General features: G+C 43.6%; 1 protein-coding gene and 1 long non-coding RNA gene across 4 annotated transcripts in view; one reads left to right on the top strand and one right to left on the bottom strand.

The window, feature by feature from the left end:
- Positions 1 to 25000, top strand: part of sash1a (SAM and SH3 domain containing 1a) — a 230158-nt gene that overhangs the window by 131267 nt on the left and 73891 nt on the right. The gene's annotated exons all lie outside the window — the stretch shown is intronic.
- On the bottom strand, positions 9658 to 14982 carry LOC118241789. The gene is made up of 3 exons (XR_004776353.1): positions 14964 to 14982; positions 14027 to 14075; positions 9658 to 9744 (listed from the first exon to the last, which is right to left on the bottom strand). It is a non-coding gene; the product is annotated as an uncharacterized LOC118241789 (long non-coding RNA).

Below are 25000 nucleotides of genomic sequence, written 5' to 3' on the forward strand. Positions count from 1 at the left end.
ACCTTTGGTCTAATGGACTTCTGTAGTGCTCAGGAATTGTAATATGATTACCTGTCTAAGAAAAGCTGACATTTACCGTCCCTGCCATTAGCTTCCAGTCTATCTTTCTGAGAGGAATCTAATAGGTGTCCAGCAGTTATCTGGACATGGACACAGGTTAAATGGACGGTTAGCATGGTGTGCTGCCTGATATAGCCAGCAGTCCAGGTTGCCATGGAGAATTCTCAGCACATAATGTTTATCTAGATGTGGGCATTTCTTAGATTATATGGGTATTTTGTTTGTTTGTTTTTGTATGTACATGTCTGTGTTTTTATGTTTGTGCGCATATGTGAGATGGTTTGAAGGAAGAGTCAGTGAATGACTCCTGTTACACAGTGAGTGATAGTGACTTTTGTGTTTGATTATGAGTTGCTGGCAATTCTTATGAATAATCATTAGTGTCTGTATTGTTCCACAGGGGCCAGTGTGTGGTCCACTGAGTAAAACCTGGTCGAAGTCAGTGGTCGTTCAAAAGAGGGCCATGTGTACAGCTGTGATATGTGTTACAATAGGAGTTAGTTAAGTGACAGCAGTTACTTTAAAAATCTCTCTCTCTCATTTATTCACTCACACTCGCACATGTGCACGTACACACACACACACACACACACACACACACACACACACACACACACACACACACACACACACACACACACTTGTACACATGACCTGTTGCAAGAGATCATGGGAATGTGTGTGTATATTATACATACTGTAATGTAAACACAAGAATTCCATGCGCCTGTATACTGAGAGTCGTCACTCTGTTGGATCCAAACGGGCATTCTGTCTGATTAATAAGTGCTATTACTGTCTGTCCAGGTGGGATAGTGATGTGTTGAGAGAGCGAGCGAGCGAGCGAGAGATGCAGAGAAAACATGGCAGCTTGATAGATTATTTCAGCTGCAGTCTTTAGCACTCCTGTCACACTCCATTTTTAGGAGACGTATGGATACATTATCTGGAGGGTTCCACGCGATTTAGACTCGAGTGGTGGAATCGCAGGGTGGGGAGATACTACTCTCAGCAGCTTGCGCATGCAGCGCATGAACACATTTCATGACTGTTCACACTTCTGGGCGGATGGATGGACATACACATTGTCAGTTTGTTACGCCACGCTTCTGCATGCGCGATTTGTAATGTCTGAAAGAAGTTAACGCGTCGCAAGTTATTTTCCTTCGGTCAACTCAAATGGACCACAGACATCTCAGCGAGAATTCAGCCTTCACGTATGAAACAGAAAATTACAAACACTCTTGAACATTGAAAAAAGGGGAAAGAAAGTGTAGACTGAATAGACAAAAGGAGAAAGGAGAAAAAACGACGGAAACAGAGTCTGACAGAGATGAATTTCTGCCCAGGGCCGATATATTTCCGTGTGTGAGGATCACAGATCTTGGTGGCTAGCTGGAGCTTTATCTGCTAACTGACTCATTAGCGCGCGTCCGCTGCTTAATTATTAACGAGGTCACTCAGGGGACCCAGAAGCCCTCGCTGTGCTCCAGCTCTCTCAGGACCTGAACGCCATTTGCTGCCGTTGCTGCTGCGTTTCCCATATTAGCGCGTCCGCGCTAAAGTGGCTCATCAGCGTCTCCTGCCTTCAGCCTTCTGTCTCTATAAGGCGTCGAATAATACAGTGAATAAATTACTATGTAGTAAGACAAACACAAAGATGTTTGTCTATGGTAGATTACGTTGGACCACCAGGAATTAACACCAAACTTCAATATGTTTGTAGGCCATCGGTTTCACCATTTGTAATTGAAAGTATCATGGCGAAGGTCTGTCAGTTAACAGCAGACACCGTGACACAGCTAAAATGTATACCTAAGACTGGTAGCTGCGAAATTGCTTGGTCCCCTCATTCATCACCCTGTCACCCTGGTGCATATATTCCAAAGAAACAACAGTGTTGACAGTGTATAAGAATAGTTAAAGTCTGCAAAACAGTGCTTAAAAAGCAGTGCACGCATCAGAGAGCCTCTGTTTTATATATATATATATATATATATATATATATATATATATATATATATATATATATATAGAGAGAGAGAGAGAGAGAGAGAGAGAGAGAGAGAGAGAGAGAGAGAGAGAGAGAGAGAGGAAACGAATAGTGAAATGAATGAGAGGGGGACATAATCTTCTATTTATATCTCTAATATCCTTGTCTGTATTAGATTGATAACCTAGTTTCTGTATTTTACGGCAAGCTTCTAGTTTGTGTGTGTGAGAGAGAGGGAGACAGAGAGAGAGCTCAAGAGGGATGTATTAGGAAATCTAGTCTATGGGGATAGCCCACATGGTTATAGTTCACATACATTTTCATTAAAAATAAATCTATGAATATATCTATTCATAATTTTCTGGCACAGTTTGATAGAAGTTTGTCCAAAGGCACTTTCCAAATACAAACACAGCATGTGCATGGCTCATGAGCCCAAACAGTAGATGTGTGTGTGTGTGTGTGTGTGTGTGTGTGTGTGTGTGTGTGTGTGTGTTCCTGCATACGTCCATGTGTGTGTGAGTGAGTGGGTGTGGGTGGATGTGTGTTGGAGACTCTCAGTGGGTTTGATAAGTCTGGAAGCATATGGGGTAGATTTCAGTTCCGGTTTGTGAGTTTTCTTGGCCTCTAGATCCAGATTATGGACTCTGGATTTCTCTTATTCAGATTCAGAAAAAGCAAGACAAACCTTTGCAGTGTCCACTCATGTTTGTGACCTGTGTTGGGCCTCCTATCATACAAGATGTCCTCAAGCCATTTCATTCATTGCATGGTAGCTTTACCAACTGCAGGCACTCTAACTAGATGCCCTGAGCTTGCACCATCATTCCTGGAGCCACATGCCCACAGGAATGAATGCTCAGTCGGGAGGTCCTGAAATGGCCACCCCTGGCCTTACCATAAGAAGCCAGGACATGAGCACATATGTCGTGATTTAATTGAGGGCTCACCACATTTAACTTGAGGGCCCACAGCCTTGCAAGGCCATGCTCAACGATGTGGGGCCAGGCCTTGGCTCCTAGCATGGCAGAATGGAGACAGATGTTTTGCTCACTGACTCTGGTTCCTGGAGGCTTGGTCTTCTTTCTGTTGCACTTCCCTTTGTCTGGGAAGGATGGTGGCTTGGTGGTTAGCACCAAGGTCCCTATCTGGGTGGAGTTTCCATGTTGTCCCTGTGTCCATGTGGGTTTCCTCCAGGGTCTATGGTTTCCTCCCACAGTCCAAAAACATGCAGATCAGGTAAAATTGGCTACTCTAAAAATTGTCTGTGTCTGCATGCCCAGTGATGGATGGCGCCCTGTCCTGGGTGATATCTCTCCCCTTCCTGTGCCCAATACAGTCCCCCAGGGTAATGGTGCTTCTGTAATGAAAGATTACAACTACAAGGTCTGCAGCAGCAATTATGTGCAGACTGCACTGAGATATCGATTACACGTGCGTACACGTGACTCCGAGACATTGTTTATACTTCTCATCTAACAGAAGGTTACTATGTATTTCCACATTATGTTATATGGTGGTGGAGGGTGGGGGCAAATAATATTGCTGCAGACGCAGGATCTTTTCAGGGAAATGTCTTCAGCAGCTCAGTGACATTTAGGCTTAGCTACGTAGCATGAAGATACACAAGACACGCCTGAGAAATGCCTAGCAGTGCTTCTGATCCACAACCAGAGAGGATCTCAGCCAGCATTCTGCACAGCAGCCTGTGGATGGACGGGTTCAATCTAAATCAGGTGTTGTTTTCAGGGGAAATTGCCAAGATCTCTTTCTCACTCTCTCTCTCACTTACAACACATCCCTATGGTGATCTGTTCGCCCCTATGAGAAATTATCAATTTATTATCAATTCACCAGGGAGTGCTGTTCAAGGACAAGGGACATTCTTTGTTCACTCAACAAAAGGAAAGGAAGAGTGAACTGTTACTTAGGTAGATCACCGCTAAGAATAAGAATCGATTTATGTTTTTGAACACTGAGGAACATTTCATCATTGAGCACCTTTTGCCTCCTGAGCTGAATATGGATTTCTACAGCACGCGGATTCCTTTCCTCATGTCTAAATTCAGCCAATGGTTCTAAGCAAGATACTCTTATTTTGAAAACTGAAGGAACATGTGGGGGAAGAGCAGAACTCAAAGGTGAAAATCTAATCCTATGTGTGCTGTTTGCTGCAATGGTCCCTTTCTGGTGGTCCTGCTTCCTGACTGAACAGCTGACTCTGTGACCCTCATTGCACTTCCCTCTCTCACCTCTCCACCTCCCCTTCTTGCGACTCCTCCACCTCCCATGCCTGCGACTCCTCCACCTCCCATGCCTGCGACTCCTCCACCTCCCATGCCTGAATCAACTCGTCATCCTGAAGTTTCTTTAGCTCCTTGTCTTGCGACTCCTCCAGCTCTTTGTCCTGCATCTCCACCACCTCCTCTTCCTGCATCTCCACCACCTCCTCCAGCTTCTCCTCCTGCCGCTGCCATCTTACAGGTTTTGTGGCATCACCGCGCCACTTCTACAGACAAGAACTTGGCAAAATGACAGAGTCGGTGCAGGCGGCGTGCGTGTGTCTGTGCATTAGCCTTAGCGTGTGTCTCTGGAAAGCCTCAGTAGTGGCCAGTGTTACTACACATGCCAGCCAGCAGCCACCCACTGAAAAGATCACATATGTATAAACAAGTGTTATCCTCCATAGTACTGTTGAACTGGTAATCATATAATACACAAGATTCCCATTACGCTTACATCTTAAGCCATGGTGACCCTACTGCACAATGCGGGTTCACATGAGTGAAGTGGGCCTGTCTCCACACTCACAGCTCACTTCTCAAGCATCACTCATCTATTATCTACCAGCACTCCGACATGGACGGAGCCACTATGTGAAAATTGAATGAGCTTAGCAGGCGGTCATAAACCGCTCTCATCCATTTTACATGACGCTACACACCAGTAATCCCGCGAGGACTGAGCAGTTCAAAATAATTTTAAAAGCCTTTAGGCATGGTGTGCGTGTGTGTGTGTGTGTGTGTGTGTGTGTGTGTGTGTGTCTGTGTGTGGGTCTGTGTGTGTGTTTTGGAAAATTACATTACCCATTTTCAATATTCACATTTCTTTCCTGATTCTGTGGCATTTTCCCGTCCACCGTGTTCAGGCCACCACCTGGAATACCTTCATTCCTCCAGGCCTGAGGACTGGTAGGCTTCCTCAACATACCAAATCCATGCCTTTGGCCTTTGTGTTGCATAGGTTACATTACATTACATTACATTTTCAGTAGACACTCTTATCCAGAGCATCTTACAATAGTGCTTGGTCAACTTCTCATGTATCCTAGCCAGAACAGTAGGTTAGACTAGGTTAGACTTGATCAGAAGCAGCAGAAAAGCAGTGTGATGTGCTTGTTCATTTTCTGATAAAACTGGTGCATCATTCCCCACCTTGGCTGTGATTAACTCTTGGCTGTGAGCTGCCATATGAATGGTTGGAGTGGAAACAGGACAGCTGTACTGCTTTGAGTTCCAAAATGCTCTTCACTGGCAGTCCAGTGCTCCATTAGATCACAAGATAAGCATCTTCCCTCTAATTACTCAACTAAAAATAGCAATCATTTCAGCTGCTTATGACGTGTGTGTGTGTGTGTGTGTGTGTGTGTGTGTGTGTGCGCACGTGCATCTGTGTGTCTCAATCAGGTCATCTCAGGACACAGCAGGTTCCATCTTTCTCTTTCTATTTCTGCTGACTATAGTGAATGATCAGAGTAGAGATGCAGAACACTGGACTTGTATGTCTCAAGTTGCTTCTCATAGGCATCGTCCTCCCTGAAGCTAGTTGAGACACAGCCAGCTGCCAGGACTGTCCTGCGAAAACACATCAGGTGTCTGGTAAACTGTACCCAGTCCTGGACACTGACACCAACATTCAAATATGACCCACTAAAACTGCTATGTGGACGGCTATCGTGACCTTGCTGTATCAGCTGTTATGTTTTATACAGTGCTTTTCAGTGGGTCACTGGAAATGAATTTGTGATATTTAAGGTGATGTTCTTTCCTGAAATGGTGTATGACCAGAATGTTCTTGAAGAAATTTAGTTGAGAGTACAGGAATTCAATGTTTTAGACGATAAAATCCTAGAGACATTGAAGCCCAGAAGATGACAGGCCTGCTAATTCATGCTCTCCTGATGTAAACTGCCTTAATATTCTACTTCTAGGTTCATTTCACTTATTTGTGCTTACAATATCCTTTCAGAATGTAAATTGTACCAAACCTTAACTTCACCCAACACTTCGTTAAGTTCTCTCAGTGTAGTAATGATCCAGACTATGGATGTTCCTGTTTTGCGGGAAAAGAGAGGCTACACTTTAAATACTCCACACCCGTCCTTCTTGCTCAACTCCAGTGATCACGGCAGCTGCAGAAGAGTTGCCAGCATCATTGCCACGGCAGCGGTCTCTTCTCCTCCAGACGTCAGGTCACTACTTCATTACGTGTATTACTATAAAGCCACATTTTTGTTCATCTGGGGGCAGTTATATAGTGGACCATGTCCTAGATCTTCTTCGTTTATAGGCCAGTCACAGGCATGAAGGGGGAGAAGGGAGCAGGGTCAGAGGTGAAGAGGCAGGGTCAGAGGGGATGTCATTCACCACCCCAAAATCATGAAGCAGACACCGCAATGTACTTTCACTAGAGTGGCACTACAGTGGTTGGAGTCCCTTCACACAGGGGCTGACCAGCTGTGCCTTGCCGGTTTGTTGGTGAACTGAAGTAGGTTTCCAGCAGCAGCATAGGCAGCCATTGCAAACCGCCTGTGCCAACCACTCATGCCAGCGTCTTCCCCCGGCACACACAAAATTTCGCTTCCCTTGCAGGATGCAGCGGCAGAGTGTTTGGCATTTTTGCACATGATCGCTGGTTCTAGCCCCAGCCTCGGCCCACAGCATGCCAGGCTTTTGGGTTTGTATTAGCGGGTAAAGACACGATTTTTAAGACACTATATTATTAACCTTCTTTAACTGCTTTATTTCCATCTGAAATCAAAAATATGTATTCCCTTATACATTACCATGTAAAAAGTCTTAGGCCAATATTAGATTAGTTGTTTTAGCAATGGTAATAACCATATATAATTGTTTCTCAGTCTTTTTTAATGGAAAGCAACCAGAAAATGCATGAAATTTGTACGCAGTATTAAAAAACAAAAAAATCTGAAAAAATCTTCTATAGACTACAGTGGCAAGTATTTAGTGTGATCTCCTCTTACACTTGAACACTAGCAGGATCTAAAGATTACTTTAGAAAACTTCCGAACAGTCTCCCTATAAAAAATCAAGATATTATTGGTGCCAAGGGAGGTCACACTAAATACTGACATTTGCCAGTAGAAGCCATTTTGTTCTGAAAATTGTGGGGTTTTTTGGTTTTTATTTTTACTTTTGTGTACATAATTCCTGTTTTTCAGTTTATCTTAATAAAGAGACTGAGACTTTCACACAGAACTGCATGTACGTGCAGTCTGAGCGCCACCTTAAGAAAAAAGTGAGAATACACACACACACACACACACACACACACACACACACACACACACGAGCACGGTGTGTTTGAATTCAGCTCATCAAACGGTGGCTGTGGGAGTGAGCTCCAGCACTGGTGTCTCGAGAAGGGCTTTGATGTGCTGTGGCTCCCTGCCAGGGCTTTGCTTCTGCAGGGCACAACACCTCGGGCTTGCCCTGCGCACACCCTTCCACTCCCACCAGTGCAAATATTCATTACACTCATAACACCACGCCCATTATTCATTATACATCATTCATTATTCATGAGCGCCTCTGCCTGCGACAATGTCGAACCCACTGAGCCTCTAGGATTTGGGTCAGGCCAGTAAGAGGCTGAGGCACCTCGAGGTGGGGAACATTTGTAACCCCACACTTCACTGTGTGAAGGAGATGTGGATAAATACATCCTAATTATTATGTTTGTATTCCCTGGGGTTCTTGTGCAAATGTGTGTGTGTGTTTGATAATAAGGACGGTGGAGCCAGCCGTTGCGTGGCCTATATGTTGTGTATCCTTCTTTATTCCAGAGTTTTAGATAAGACATACCTACGTGATTTATACACCTACACACTCCACATGTAGTGAATGTCTGCATTTTTTTTTTATTACTGACACATCTCTAAAAAGAGCCAAAGCCCCATTCAGAGCTTTGTGCTCATACTTGTACAATCTTGTTCTATTCATATTTAATACTACATACTTAATACCACTGCCTAGCTGTGTGTTCTTAAGGCTTGAAAGCAAAAGGCAGGAAAGAGGATATTACCATGCTAAAAGTCTGGAATTGCATCTGAGAGTGAGCAAGCAGTTTGGGATGCTACTTTGATATACACTTTGGTATGCAAATGAGTTTGTGTGTGTGTGTGTGTGCGCGTGTGTGTGTGTGTGTGTGTGTGTGTGTGTGCGCGTGTGTGTGTGTGTGTGTGTTTGTGTGTGTGTGTGCGTGTGTATGTGTGTGTGTGAGTGAAAGAGAGAGACACGTATCATTTTAATGGCACCTTTTGGAAGCGTTTTATTTTGTTCTGCATTCATGACAGCTGCAGTGTCCCTGAAAAAAGGGCTATGAATCTGTACCAGATGCTCTCAGGAAAACAAATCCTGCCCTGTGTGAACTCTGTAGAGAGCTATTTGGGGATTTTCAATATTTTTACCAAAAAATTATATCTCTTCCTTTCAGCTGAGTTAGGAAAGAGTAAGAATAGATACTTTATTGTCCCCTGAAGAATTTTTTCTATATATAGTAGTGTAGTATACAAGGTGGCCAGAGAAACAGGATGTTTCAGTGAGAGAGCTTTCATCAGCTGTGGGAGCAAAGTGCTTCTCAAAGCTTCTTTGCTAATCTTGTGTACTATACTGCAATGTTCGCTACCTCTACAATTTTTGCTACCTAAACACACACACACACACACACACACACAGGTACAGTCACATACCGAGAGCATCCTTTAGGACAGCATGTCACAGAGGACTACTGTGTTTGTCTCAGCCTCCATGCTGTGCTGTGCTATGGGATGATCCCATTGCACAGGTCAGCCCAGTGATGATGCGGTCCCCATCAGGGGCCTTTGTTGTGGGTTTTTTTTTTCAGTGTTTGTGTGTTAGCTGCTCAGGCGTGCTTCCGCATGCATGCATATGTATCCACTAATACAGATATTCCTTTCATCCAACTACTGTCATACACATTTATACTGTTGCAGTCTTGTATGCAGTCCATGTATCTCCGGACACGTGAGTCCAGTGCCCGAGAATAGCCGTAGACGTACGGTCGCATATTGTGTCGGCTAGCATGCATGAGTTTCGAGCGGGAATGACACTCAACCACTTTGTATCAAGCTGCAGTTAAAATTAACATCCTTCAGAGGTGGTTGCACCACAGCCTTTTATTGCATATATGTGTGAATAGACGCTGCCAGTTAAAATTATATAACTATATATAAAAACATAATATTAACAATGCACATGTTCTTTAAATTGACCACATTTAATCACATTTTTAAAAATGATTAAATTATTGTGGATTTGCACTAAGAGTGCATGCAACCCAGCTCATCCCTGCTTAGTCGTCCCGTCAGTGTTTCAGATCTCCCAGTGCTGGTAGGAAGGCATGTGATGAAAGCCCCCATGTCCATTTGACTGCGGGAAGATCAGACAAACAGCCGTGTCACTTTGAAGGCCATACACTTTGTTCTCAGAGCTTCCCAACAGGCTCCCGTTCACTCACTTTGAGTTTCCAGTGAGCTAATGGCCACCAGAGGTCCCACACCTAAGCAATATATCATATAATTTATACTATATTATAGCCTATATAATATAACCAATAATATTTAGGTTTTACCTAATACTAATCCACTATCAGCTATTACCAAATAGTTTTTTGTTGTTATAGTACATGAATGTTGCTATTGTTCTGTGTGACTAGTATCAAGTCCACTGTACCTATGTACACTCTTAAAGACTTACATCACATATCACATCTCGATGAACAGAAGATTTGTGTTGGTCTACCTGTGCAACCTGAATGGATTGCAGGTAGCACCTCATGCTACCAGCAGTGATGAGGACACTAGCAAAATAAAACACAAAATAAAAGTACAGTAGAGGAGAATCAGTCTGGAAGGATAAGGTGAGAGTAGTTGTCTGTGGCCACCACCTGTAAAACCATTCCCTTTTTAGGGGTTGTTGCCTCTCCTGTGCACCACTTGTCATCGCTTTCATTTGCACCAGAGAAGATGAAATTGATTCACAATCACTTATGATTCCTAATTGGACAGATTGATATCGCTGAAGTTTTAAATGACGGTGTTACACTGTGTTAAGCGTTCCCTGTAACGGTGAATGGTAAGGAGGCGGACATGTGCGTAGAAGAGCAAAATTTATTAGGGGCAAATCCATAAACGTAGTCATCAGAGTAGTCCAGGGTCATTGAAGCAATATGGAGAGTACGAGGAGACATGATAAGAACAAGGGCTTCGGTACACGAACAACTAATAAACACAAACAGCGGCTAGAATGAAACAAACAGAGGCTTGAAGAAACGAAGGCTGGAATTAACATACAGGCTAGGATAAATAAACTTTACATACATGGATTACATACAGCAGTTAGACTTCAATAAAGAATGAACCAACTGACATACACCCAATGAGAAGCCAAGACACAGGGAACAAGACAGGGTTTAAATACATTACATTAACAAGAATAGAAATGAGGAACAGGTGTGGAAAACCAAACGAGGGGCGGAAAAAACAAAACTATGGAATGGAACCAAAACAAAACACAAGACAGGGAAACCATGGAACATGGACATTAGGAAGGACCAACTGTGAAAATCCATCAAGTTTTCTTGAGCAGTTTAATATGATACTATTCTAGTTCAGTGTCGAACAGAATCGTGATTCATTTACTAAGCATCTAATAAAAGACCCAAGTAGCAGCATTTATTAAAGCTGTCCTGATTTGTGCCAGCATCGCTGTTCCCTTGAAAAGGCTACAGTTTAGGCCTGCTTGTGGGATGGGGAGTGCGTGGGCATCCCCTTCTCCCTGAGTCCTCCTTCCTGCTCTGTCCTTCAGGCTGGCTCTATCTCTCCCAGCAGAGACGGATCTGTCATTGCCGGCACAGCCTCCGTTGGAGAGAAGAGGCTCGTCCTGCCTCTCTCCACCTCGTTCAGATAATCCTCTGAGCTGGCCCCCTCACCCGTGCCAACATTTACTGGAGCTGCCTGCAGCTGATAGGGTTATAGCTGCTGCACTTGGGCGCGTGGTATTCCCCTGGCTGCGTCTCCGCCGATATCTGTCACGTCCATGCTGCCGTGGCCTAACTCGGAGAGGCACGATAGAAAATGACAACTCTGCACAGAACAAAAGCTTCTTTCACTAAACATTCATTGCGAAGTCTCCATCACCGTTAACAGATGGGATTTCTTAATTGTGCCTCAGTCTTTTAACAGATGTCTAAAGGCCAGCGAGGGCTGAATATGTTTTCATGGGCATGCTAGTTCCTGATCCCCTGAGCTTCCACTTCAGAAGGGCTACATTAAGCCAGTGATTAAGAAGGCTTCTACTAGCTTCTGTCACTCACTGGAAATCATGTCTGCGACTACATGGACGGAAATGCGAAGGCGGGCTTCCCTCAGCTTCAGGACCTCCATGCCTTCAGGGCCTGCCCGAACGACAAACCGGTTGCAAGGGAGGGGAGCTCACCTCATCATCCACACAGGTCTGTTTTCACCCTCTCTGCTACTCTCCCAGCATTTCACAGGAGTCACCAATTTTTGCATGCTTTTACTTCTGAGAGTGTTAGAGAGCTCTGACTTTGTCCCTCACAGCTCTCGCTGGAAGAATTTTGACTCGTGGCAAAAATCCATTTCTCTGCAACCAGCTGCTTTCAACCATTGCAGCTCTTAAGCACTACTGAATGCAGTAAAGGATGTTCTGCGTTCTGCACGTGACAGGGGCCCAAAGTGCTGCTGGCTAGTGGCAGCCATGATGGGAAGGGCAAACGTGTCCTGTCTGCTTCCCACTGCCAGGATCACCAGGTCTGGCACTCATTGCCAACAGGGACAGGTCCCTCGTAGACTGCTCCCTTGTTAGCACGGAGTGGGCAGCTTAGCTGTCAGGTGCATTCATGTTTGTTTGTTGGTGTGAAATTGTGGGGGGAGGGGCAAAAAGAGAAAAAAAAAAAGAGTGAGCATGAGTGAGAGATGTGGACAGTGAGACACAGAGAGAGGGAAAAGAGGGGGAGAGAGAGAGTTTGCAGTACAGAGTACACGACAGCCAGAGAAGAGAAGCCATCTTGGCCTCCATCCTTTGTTTCATGGCTTTGTAACCAACTTGCTGTCATCCGTTACCTCCATTTCTTTCCTTAAACTAGTTCTTTTTACTTAAAACAGAATACAGTACGGAAATGCTGAATTCCCTGCATGCTTGTGTCACAGACTTAGACACTGTACCGCCTTAAAGGTAAGACACCTGCATAGACACTTCTGTGCCTGGTAGTGATCAGTATCAATGTCCATGTGCAAACGCGGAGGTCGTGGTGTCAGACACCTTTCCTTCATAACCAAAGGTCGGGCTCTGGACATGCTCTGAGGAGCAGTACGGGCAATGAACCTGGCAACCTCCAGCATACCCAGCCCACACACACAACAACCATCTCCAAGATCAGCAAATTCATCACCCTGTGTGTGGAAATTCCCATTAACAAAACCTGTGTGCCCCCTGAACTGTCAGGAACCGTGAAATGTGTTAGCCTGTTGTACATAGCTAGACTTTCAGCAGGTGATTGGGGGAGGGGCTTTGCATGCATGTGCGCATCTATGCATGTGACATTTCGCAATGAGATGCATATTGATTTCCTGCCTTTCTGACAACCCTTGGTACAAAAATATTGATCCTTGTGAAAATCCAACGAATGTCTACGAAGAGATGAGCATACAAACGAGAACAGAGGCAAATGACGGGGTAGGAGGGGTACTGTCTGGGCGAACCATGCCAACAACATGGGAACTCCTGCTGCATACTGCTTATATACAGGCTCCTTACTAATAAATTCCCTCATATCACACTGAATGTCATAAGAAAGGAGCCAAAACATTCACAGAAGAAGTCAATTGATTATTTTAATAGGCTCTCATTGTTGATGAGAGCAATTCAGTTAGCGACTCAGCTGTAACACCATCTCCGTAAATCAGGCCAAATATTCTCAAACAGCACTGAACATCTGAAGTCATTACGGGGCGCTATGAAAAGCAGCCCCACCTCATTATGGAATCATTGGACCCCACTCATGTTCCTCGTTCCAAAACATGTCGTCGTAACCTCAGCAGAAAAGGCTTTTTGCAGTGGCGTTAAATTCAGGCTCAGTAAAAATAAATAAATAAATACATCGTTTTCTCCCTCTAATAGGCATGTGCTGTTTGCTATTTGTGTTACAACAGCATGCGCCGTTAAGCCTTTAGAAACATGTAGTGGCAAAAGCCATTGCATACATTAATGACTCGTATTCAGTAGCCTGCTGCCCTATTAAAGTATATTACATTGAGGCACCTTACATTGATCAAAACATGTAACTAAAAAAGCCTCTATTGAGCCTGTATCCTCCTATCGTCCTCTCTAAAGCATTGCTGGCTGGCAGAGTGAAGACATTACTCAAGTGTAATGCACCCCACCCCCCATTTTGTCTCAGAGAGGAGATATGTAGATCAGGAGAGCAGAACAGATGGTCCTGTCGCTCTGATGTGTGTCCACAGAAATATGACCACCTGGACGCAGGTGTCCTCACTGAGACGACTGGTTCACTGAAGCAGTGCTCTGGTTTAATAAGCCCATTTTGCACCAGACGCGGTAATTGCACCACTCACTGCGCCATGGCACGTCGTGAGCAATACACTCTTATGTTCAACAATGTAACCCTTACCCGGGGCGCATGAAGACCTCCGCACCGCAGCGGTAATGTAGGTTCGTACCTAGAATGAGTGCAAAATTAAATGAGCAATAAGTAATTTGTCTGATGATTCTTCTTCACATTATGAAACAGCAAGAATACTGACACCTAGTGGCTTGGATGTTTCAGAGTTTCAGGGACGTTCTTAAGCATAGCAGCCTCCATGTAGGGGACCTACCCTATGGAGAACAAATTGGTTCAATTGAGGACTACAAAGCAATTTGACTCTTCAAGAACAAATTGGTTCAATTGAGGACTACAAAGCAATTTGATTTTTCAACTCATATGAGCTGCATTTTACAGAATAAATGTAAAAATAATAAATAATCACTTTCATAGGTAATGTTTACTATTTGGTGGTAAAAATGATTTATTGTTCCTTTAAGTATTTTTGCTGTATTATGCAATCTAGGCACAATATCAAAACAGAAAACAACCTAGCCTGCGCTTTTTTTCTCAGTTGCATTAATGCGAACGTTGACAGTTCTAGTTTCTTCATTTTTACTATTCATCAGTATTTGAACTTTTTGAAGGAAAATTAAACTTCTCAGAACAGACGGTTTTATATATATATATATATATATAAAGTTGTTCACATATTTTATTATGGTTCCCACTGAAGTAGGCTACGTAAAGCACGCTCCCATTCACTCATACTGCACATATTCACATGGAGTGCCACGCCGAGGCATAGTCGCTGTAAAATAGCGAGCACTGCTTCAGGTGTGAAATGGGTTTAAGCACCCAAAATCCGACCGAGCCACTCCACAACACGGCCGACGACAATTCGCTAGACCAGAATAGCTCTGGTATGAATATTTAGTACAAACAATATACTGTGATCTCCTGTATAATTTTTTATTTGACAGTAGAAATGAACTGAAGTTGATAGTGCATCCCTTACACGTACATATTTGATTAAACATTCGTCTCCAGCGTGCCATGCATCTCTTTAGTCTTGCTTAGTTTGGGGCACGGCCACGCTTGCCGTGTTTTGTTCAACAAGCTCTAGCCGATTTTCCATTCTGCCTTGTGGAAAACTTTGGCTCCTGCAGTCTGCCATTAGCTCTGATCTGCGGTCAGTTCCTGGCCCGTATAACGGCCTCTCTCAGACACTGGGAGACGTACATCGTTTCAGCTCCTCTTAACCATAAATGGCTTAATCCCCGACTTTATCGAGACGCGACCGGAACGCCGCGGCAGGCGGCGGCAAGCTAGCTGCAACAGGCGCGCCTGGAAGCTTGCCTGAAAAAAATTACGGGGAAGAGAGGATCAAATTACAGGGTGCTGCTTTCTTCGGCAATAAACTGATAAGGAGAGGCTTTCGTCGGTGGCATATTTCTGGCAGCCGCGTTTGTCTGTGATCCCCGCCAGTTTCTAGGCGGCTAGCAGAGTGAGGGATGTTGCAAGCTACGTCTCTGTCTTACTGTAGTCGCTACTTCGTTTATATTACAGCAGAGAAAACCATTAACTGGGTGTCGTAAATCTGTGTGACCTATTTAAAAACACCAGGTCAGCCTGTGAATGCTGCCGCTGCTACAAACGCACCCAGGGGAGTTATTGTATACAGTTAAGCAATATATATGTCTTTTTGTGGTAAATCGATTCAGAAAATGGAGCAGTCATTTGAGTTAACCATTATCGCTATACTTTACCACGGTGTTATTACCATTTACCCAATAATGTTGAGTATCCCTTGTTGTTATTACAGGAAGTACAAGAGACTTCCCTAAAAAGTGATGTTTTAATTGACAAAGGGGTCACTGATGAGATTTAGAAGTAAAGACGTTAAATAGCAGCCTGTTAGCTCGTGTTCTGTTTGTGCGACCATGTTCTCTGTGATTTATCTTCTGTGAAGACTGCATAGGCAAAGTGGCAGTGTTTCTGCTGCGTGTGGCTCGGATGTGATAATCAGACTCATTAGATATTTATCATTGCTAAAAGTAAATGGTACACTACTCACCGCAATAAGGCTAAGGTAAGAGCCATTTGTTAGAGTAAACGGGTGATGGGTTTTTGATCAGATTTACTTCAGATTTACTTTTAAACAGGAAAACATTTAGTATTGTGGTAATTTGTGCTAAAATGACCCATTTTACAACATAAAGGTCAAATGACTCAACAGAAGGTATGGGTGGGGATGAAGACTAAATAAATGTAAATCTACATATTACATATTGTCTGAAATACATTCCAACAATACTGTTGAAGCTGGTATAAGTGACTTCCTGTTGCTCAAAGCAATGTAATCCACAGCTAATTAAAGGCATTTAATTCCACTGGCATTTAATTAATGTCCATTTTGATGATTACTATACATAGAATCTATTTTTATGTAAACGTGGTTAACTGAGCTTAAAAGGTGTGTGTGTGTGTGTGTGTGTGTGTGTGTGTGTGTGTGTGTGTGTGTGTGTGTGTGTGTGTGTGTGTGTGTGTGTGTGTGTGTGTGAGAGAGAGAGAGAGACCATGCATGTGGGCAAGGTCTTAGAGGTCTTGAATTCTTATTTTCTGTTTAATTGTTATTATTATTGTTTTTTTATGATTATTGTTTATTTTTATGATTATTATTTCATTTTACATTTTAATTAAAGATTTTACAAATCACAGAGTTCTCTGAAAGAGAACATGGCATTGGCGGGGGGGGGGGGTGTATGTAAGTGGCTGTGTTTGTTTTGTTTATGTGCGCGCATGTGTGTTTAATACGGTAATTATTTATATACATAATTGCCTAATAAAGTCAACTTTTTCACTGTTAGTCCAAAATAAAGCTGACATTTTTCCAGCATGCACATGTCCTGTTGTTTCACACACTTCGTGATGTACCCAGAAGAATTTCCCTCAACTGATAAATGAATTAATTATCTCCCTTTCAGTTTATTACACCACAATGAAGGTCTTTTTGCACCTGAATCTAATTTGATGTTCCAGGCTATTTTACATTTCATTACATATTGCATTGTAAATTTCCTACATAATGTGCTTTTAATGACCTTAATTTGAGCTTAGCTCTTCTTGTCTGGCTCCTTGTGCAGTGTCAGGTTGAAATAATAGTTCATTTGATTAGTGATGTGTCAGATACCCAAAAACTGTAATAAAGCAGTAAACCGATGTGGCTGGGTACATCATGATGTCTGTTCACCATTTTGGAGGCTCATTATGTTTTCTGAAGGGGATTGTTATGGTTCTGTGAATAAGCCACATTGTATTACAAAACAAGTCTAGTTGAATCCCATGGGTTACCATCTAAAAAGATAAAGTCTTCTGGTATGAGAGCCAAGTATCCTGTATTATAAATACACATCTGGCAATTGTAACAAACCAAACCGCTTGAAAATCGGTCGAAAATTCAGTGAGTTATGATCATTTAAATTGTGGATCTCCTGTTTCCACAGACATGCATGCATTAGGAGTCAAGGCTGCCGCACAGCAAAATGGCGGCTGTGTTGGCACACAAAATTGGCGGTAATGGAGCTAATCAACCGCAGTCTAGAAGCAATTGTAAATGTGTTTCGTTCTACTGAGTCGTAGAAACATGTCTGACACATCCTTTGTTGTAAGTTCACCTATGCATAGTAGCTACCTACAGGAGCGCACTGACACACAAGACTGACACTGTGAGGCAATATAAAAGTGGAGGATGCAATCTTTCGCCACTTGAAAACAAATAGTTTTGTATCTTATTAGTTCTTTCAGTACATTTTATTTCCCAAGGAAGGGAGGGGTTGGGACTCCAAAGTCCCTCCTGCAATATCCATCTATATAGAGTCCATATCAGCTTCCAGTTCAGTATGCTAATGCTAATCAAAACATAATCCAACATGCCTTGCTCAGATGTACAGATGCGCCTAAAACTTGTGATTAGCTAAATCAGACGTTTTGTATTATTGTGGGAACTAAACTGTTCTGGGATCAGTGCACTCTAAGCAGGATGGGAGCCACCTGCGGTAAAGACTGATAAATGGCTTCACTGAGCCCCAGCCTCAGTCTGTCTTTGTTTAAATTTTGTATCCTTGCGAGGACTTACAAGTCAAACAAGTTACCTGTGGATGACATTCATTTCTATGGTAATGCTGGGTGTGTGGGTGTGTGTGTGTGTGTGTGTGCGCACGCGTGCTTTTGAGAGGAGATGAGTGTTGATTCCTTGCGAGTTACTTAAATCTTATTGTGCCTAACTTAAATACCTAAGATTTATATGATTCATAAAAATTGCAGACACAGAGTGTGCAAGTATGTGTGTGTGTGCACACAAAGTGCCGGCCTTTACACTGACTACAACTTTCTGAAAATGCGCCATCTCTAATCCTCCTGCTCATCATGCCAGACACTATAATAGGTCTCACACCCCTCGCAGGCTGCAATTCATGGGGCGTAGCGGGGTGGCTGAGCCCCTCTGGAGCACTGGCCACACCCTCCTTTGGTTTGATCTCATCCCCGACCAGACAGCTGGAGGCCCCAGGCCCTGCTGTTGGTGTCCGGTGTCCAGGTTGCAGATAAATGTAGATTAAATGTAGATAACTGTCTTTTTTTAATATTTTCTGAATGTTTTTCTTTCTCGTGTTTTTCTTACACTCTGTTTTGGGGAAAATCTCAGCTTGGGTTTATTGGCTGGTTGAGAAACACAGCCTGGAGGGATTCTGTGCCCAGTGTCCATTAGTGTAAGATATACACACAAATACACACACACACACACACACACACACACACACACACACACACACACACACACACACACACACACACACACACTTCTACAGGGTGCTCTTATTTGATCTTCCCATGAACACAAAAGGTCCAAGGTGAGCTGACCCTGTCATTTCTCTATAACCCTCTAGATTTCAAAAATACTCTACTGCCTAAACACACTTTAATGCACTCCCAGAAATGCAGAGAAACTCAATTATTCTGCAGTGTAATATATAAGGTTTTTAAGTGTGTGTTCCCGTGTGCCACTGTCCTCTTTTTGGTTGTTACAAAAGCAATGATGTGCAGCATTTATTCCAGCAGTGGGGTCTGTAGGACCACTCCCCCACACTGGGGAAGCATTGCTATGACCCTGCCAGCTTCACACAATCTGTCCATTTGAGCTATAGAACTAGAGAAGAGCTATAGGGCTTCCTGACCCCATGTCTTTGTCTCCACACCACACTCTAACAACGAATGAATAATGTATGTGTGTGCAGTAGAGCAACACACACACACCTTAGTCCTTTCATTTTCTGCTTCTCTGCCTTTGCTTCTCATGCACTTGGTTTCTATGTCTATTGTCATTGAAGGTCAGGCTTTGTGTGTGTTTGTGTCAGTGTGTGTGTGAGTGTGTGTGTGTGTGTGTGTGTGGTGGGGGTTGTAGTGCAAAAGGTTGTTTATATTGTTTATAGTGTCTGTGCATGTGTGATTAACTCCTTATCAGATAATAATTAATATCATAAAAAGTCATTGTACAACATCTCCATTTATCTATGCCTCACCCTGGATGATGAAGCCAGTAAATACAGAGATCCATCACATGTATTAGACAACCACACCTGCCATTAAAGTAAAAATAACGGCGTTCTTTACTAAAACCGTATGATCCTTTCTCAAGGTTTTTCATTAGCCCCCATATCTGTTTGCCCCTCCTCTTCTCTCTTGCACTCCCTGCTTCTGAGCCACAGCTGTAGGAGCCATGGAGGTAATCTGCTTGGATAGAGGGGCCTTAAAGTCAAATCCCACTTCACTATGTAGAGCTGGAGGGCTGTGCTTGCGAGCCCAATAGCTTTCACTCTCCTGCAGCAGATGTAGTTTGGTGCCCACTGAAGCCAGGAAGTAGAAGACTCATGGTAGTAACACCATTTTGGAGAATATTTCAGTGTGACAGGGCTGGTGGTATCTGGAGAGAGACTTTTGCGACGTTAGCGGAAGATGGAAATATGAGGCCCAGAGCAGGCTGTCGTAATGTGCTCGCGTGGACTGAGGTGATGGGGAAAGGAAAGAGAGCAGAAAGAGGGGAAAAAATCAAAAGCTCTAGCAGGACAAGTCTGTATGGGCCAGAAATAGCACTGACTTGCTCTCTGACGCTGCCCTGAGTTTGCAGACCAATGGAGTTCATGCATTTAAATAACAATATTATTGTAATGATTGGTGAACTCAGGATTTCTGAACCTGAATCACAGGGGAAGTGTGTCCGGGTTTCCACAGAGTGAAAGGAACGTACTAAACGCTTCTGATCAGCACAAGTCTTAAATATTTATAACATCTCTCTCTTTATATTGTGGTCTTTCTTCTTCTCCCTCCCTTCTTCCCCCCTCCCTCCATATCACATACACACGGAGAAAAAGAGATAAAGACCCCGGGGACACACGTCGAAACTCCCGTCACATGAGAGTGCGCATATGCGAACGCCCGAGCTGATATCTGACTTTCACTGCCCAGCGAGCCACGCCTGGATGACTCTTCTGTAAAAACCACCTTTAAACGTGGGCATTCAACAGAGAAACACCCGTCTCTGCTGCTGATCCGCAGAACTGTCAGTTTGACTGAAAAATTTAAAAAAAAGCCGCGAATATGACGACATTAATAGCAATAACAGTCTTGGACGTAGCGCGAAACGCCTTTTGGAGGCAATAATTGCATAATTGTTCGTTCAGAACGTCCAGCACGCGCACGTGTCCACCGTATGACTTCACCTGCGCTTGCGACGCACTCGTGCGACGTTGCTGAATATGAGACGCGCGTTTTATGGGACTGGAATTCTAAATTCGTCTGGTGGTTGACTAGCCAGTAAAAGAAATGACACGGGGTTGCATCTGTTTCTCAGCGAACGGGTTTTGAGAATTGGATATGAAAAAGTTCCATGTTTAATAAAGGGGCATGGTTTTGGCGTATTGTGTTATATTAATGTGATCAGACACGAGCCTGATCAGTCATATGATACGTCTACGGCGTGGGTTATTGGATTTTAAGACAAACTCTCTCTCTCTCTCTCTCTCTCTCTCTCTCTCTCTCTCTCTCTGTCTCTCTCTCTCTCTCTCTCTCTCTCTCTCTCTCTCTCTCTCTCTCTCTCTCTCTCTCTCTCTCTCTCACACACACACACACACACACACACACACACACGCACAGGCTGGTTCAGTATGTGGCAGGCAGCTTGTTCTACAGGGAGCAGGCCTCCCTTACATCAAAAGAGCCTTTGGGCTGCTGCCGGCGAGCACTCCTGCTAGGATGCTAATTAGGTGCTTGCGGCTAGGTTTGCTTTCACAGCTGCCCATGCGGACACGCGGGCACAGCCAGTTCAATTATACCTTATAACTTGATCATCTCTCTTTAACGTCCTTAAATCATTTTATTCATATGTTCCCTACATGTCTGATCTCTCACTATAAATACACATGGACTGATGTATAGGATCTCCGTAGTGGTGTTAAACAATTGTAAGCCAGTTTCTTTCAACAAAGGATACCGTCCAGCTCATGGGGACTTGGTTTTTTAACTGGTTGTTTATTTGTAAACGAAGGTATATAATTGGGTCATTTGATACGTAATTTTTGATAAGTAAATTGGCTAAATTAAGAATTAAGACCAGCTGGTTTGGGCTAATTGCTGTAATTAAAATCCATTCACGACTGCAAACACCATCGTGACACCTCACGATAAACGCAAACTGTTATAAAGCAGCATTTAACCCAGGACAGCACTCAGTGCTTATGTTTCCTAATAACAGTTATGTTATGTGTTGACAGGGACCTGATGCTGCTTTCTTCCCAGTGGATAGCAGCGAGAAGGCACATATGATTTTAAGATCATGTTAAAGATGGAGATGAACTGACTTTGTCTTCTTTCTCTTTGTTTCTCTTTGTGGCCATCCTTACTTACTGGGTGAACTGGGTCCCTGAAGCTGAGCTTACCTTCACTCTAAACTGGGTGACAGAGAGCAGGAGATGGAGGGAGTGGTGCTGGTGCATGGATGCAGAAGCAGGTTAAGGGGATATCGATCATAAGATGTCAGCATGGGCTAACCGATGTTGTCCCCCTGAATGCTCACACACACACACACACACACACACACACACACACACACACACACACACACACACACACACACATACAGACACACACACATACACACGCACACACACACACACACACACACATACACACACACACACACACGCACATGCGTGTGTGCTCAAAATCAGACCTTCGCAAAAGGATTGTGTATTGACAGCAGAATACGTCCTTGTCAAGTCTCTTGTCTTCATTGCTACTGTTGTGCTCAGGGAAAGCTTTTATTTTCCAGCCTGGCAGCTTACCCTGATTCTTCTTCTGTCAATCAACTCCTACCTCAGATCTGAGGGTGCTCTCGTTGCTGATGTCCAAGAGCAGGGTACCACCAGATCCCTTGGTAGAGTTTCCTCCCCATTCAACCCAAGCCTTTATTTCTGGCATGGGTCAGCATGGACCAAGCCAAGCGTTTCTGTTCTAGTAGACCCTACTGAGGAAAGCAACACCAGACTGGTGTAGGAGGCAGCAGTGCGTTGGTAGCAAGACTTTTCTCTTTTTTTTCCCTGTATTTTTTTTTCTATCAAATGTAGTTACAGTGCCCAGCTGGGAAGCTACAGTGCTTTCATACATCATAAGCAAATATTAAATTCTCAGTGATTTATTTTTATATAAAAATATATATGCGCGTTTGACATAGTTTTAATGTCATTTGGCTTGTTTCTTACGGTGAAGCATTTCCGTGGGACACTTTTAATTAGGACAAGATCCACTCTCATGTATTCCTAGATTGTAAGGATGTAAATATCTTGTTTTGATACAGTTTTTCTTGAAGCTTTGTTTGGAAATCAGTTTACTTCAAGAGGGCCTGTGGCTCCAAATATGTGAATATCTAGCAGACGTAATTACTGGTGACAAACTTGCCAGGAGTTCAGTGATCACGTTACACTGGCATTCGTTAGGGACACTCGAGGTCTGTTGCACGTGTGTGCAGTGCATGGCCCCGTGCGCATGCCATTAGCACACTGGCTGCCATAACATCATTCTAGCCCACCGTTAATCAGGGCACAGACATAGCATCAAATCTGCACCCCCATGACCAACGACCAATCGTCTAGGGAGGAACTCCCGCAAGCACCCGTTCTCACTGACTAGAGCCATCACACGGAGCGTCACTCCCCATTATCACACGCTGAGGTGTCTAAATCAGCACCCGATCAGCCATGAAGAGAACACGTGGGACCCAGTGGGTGGTCACCTGGCCCCAGCCTCTGCACCCCCCCCCCCCCCAGGCTGGCTAAGTGAAGATTAATAAGCTTTTGATTGTAACAGTAATAGGCCATAAGAAGATTGTAATTGTGTTTTACAACAACATGGCAATTACTCTGATTTTCCCTGATTTCTTCATTTGCAGAACAGTTTGTAGACAATGAGGAGTTGGAGGTTAAACATGGGTTCCCAGTATATTTTCTATGACCTGAGCTCAGGTATTTGATGGATTGCTCACTAGAGCGGTAATCCATAATATGTTGGATCCTGGTTGATAGATACCTGTGGAAATCTAGGTGTCTTGCTCAGCTGTCAGCACTATGCCAATCTGTCAGACTGAAGGTGATGTGTGAGAAAGGACCTAACAGGAAAGAGCAATCGCTGTCAGAGTACATATAGTCAGGAGTAATCACTATCAGAGTGCAGACAGACACAAGAAATCACTGTCAGAGTGCAGATAGGCTAATATGTGAAATATAAGTTTATATAATAAATGAGGATGTCTATAGGTAGAGATAATGGATAGAGGAATAGACGTCCTTGTTTTTTTCTGTCCCCCATAAGGCTCAGGGTTAAGGGGACACATGAACAAAGGCACTGTTCTCTACAGGGACCTGTTTCACTGCATCACAGATCAGAATCTGATCAATATGCCACAATGGCTAGAGTGAGCCATCCATTGGGTCCTATTAAGGAACAGACCAGAGCATGTATATGTATACTTGTGTGTGTGTGTGTGTGTGTGTGTGTGTGTGTGTGTGTGTGTGTGTGTGTGTGTGTGTAGCTTTGCTTGTGCAGCACTGGGACTCATTACATCAGCCAAGCAGAGTCGCACTATGATGCAACCATCCCTCATACCACAGACATACCTTTATCTGTCTCTATGAAGCTGTCCGTGTGTGTTCTGTGCAAAAATTCTAATGTTTACTTTGTCAGAGTCACTCTGAGCTAATCAGCTCATAGTATGTGCACGCGCATACTCACACACACACACACACACACACAAACACACACACACAAAGTTGCGCTGGCGTGAGAAACGTCCATGGTCCTGTCATCTCACGACCCAGTCTGCTCCTTGGTGATTCACAGCCCTGTTCTGATGTGCCCTTCCTTCACCTGTATCTCATCAGTACTCAGCAGTCTCTGCTTTAGTACTGAGCACTGAGTATTTATTTTCCATAACGGGCCTTTCTAGAGGCATTCCTGTTTGAACATCACTTGTTATTTGGACTCCAGTATATGGGTTATGATGTTGTCTGATATCTTTTTTTGTTTGTTTGTTTTTTTCTTTTTTGTGATACACTGTGGTGCATTGGTTGCTCCCTAAGGGATTATGGTAAACAAACAAAATGTTTTGTTTCTCAAGATGTTTTGATGTTTCATTTTGTGTGATAACGAGTCCTCGGACAACTTTTGTGACTAAAAAATAACAAGCAAACAAAAGCTTTACCTGAAAACTAACCTCAGAAAAACCTCATCTTTAGTTTACCTTAAGAGCATGTTGGTGAGACAGCTGAAAGTCTGATCTGCAGCCAGAAGCTACACTAAAAAGCTACACTACATCCAAACAGACGCAACTGCATTCCTGACCTACAAAGTCATTGATTGTGTACGCTTGAGCGATACCTACCTGTGAAGCCTTCTACTTTCACTTCTCTACATTATAACTTTTGTTTTTCCTTCCTCTTGTAATGAGAAGAGACA

This window comes from Electrophorus electricus, chromosome 8 (assembly GCF_013358815.1).
Source record: "Electrophorus electricus isolate fEleEle1 chromosome 8, fEleEle1.pri, whole genome shotgun sequence".
Lineage (NCBI taxonomy): Eukaryota > Metazoa > Chordata > Actinopteri > Gymnotiformes > Gymnotidae > Electrophorus > Electrophorus electricus.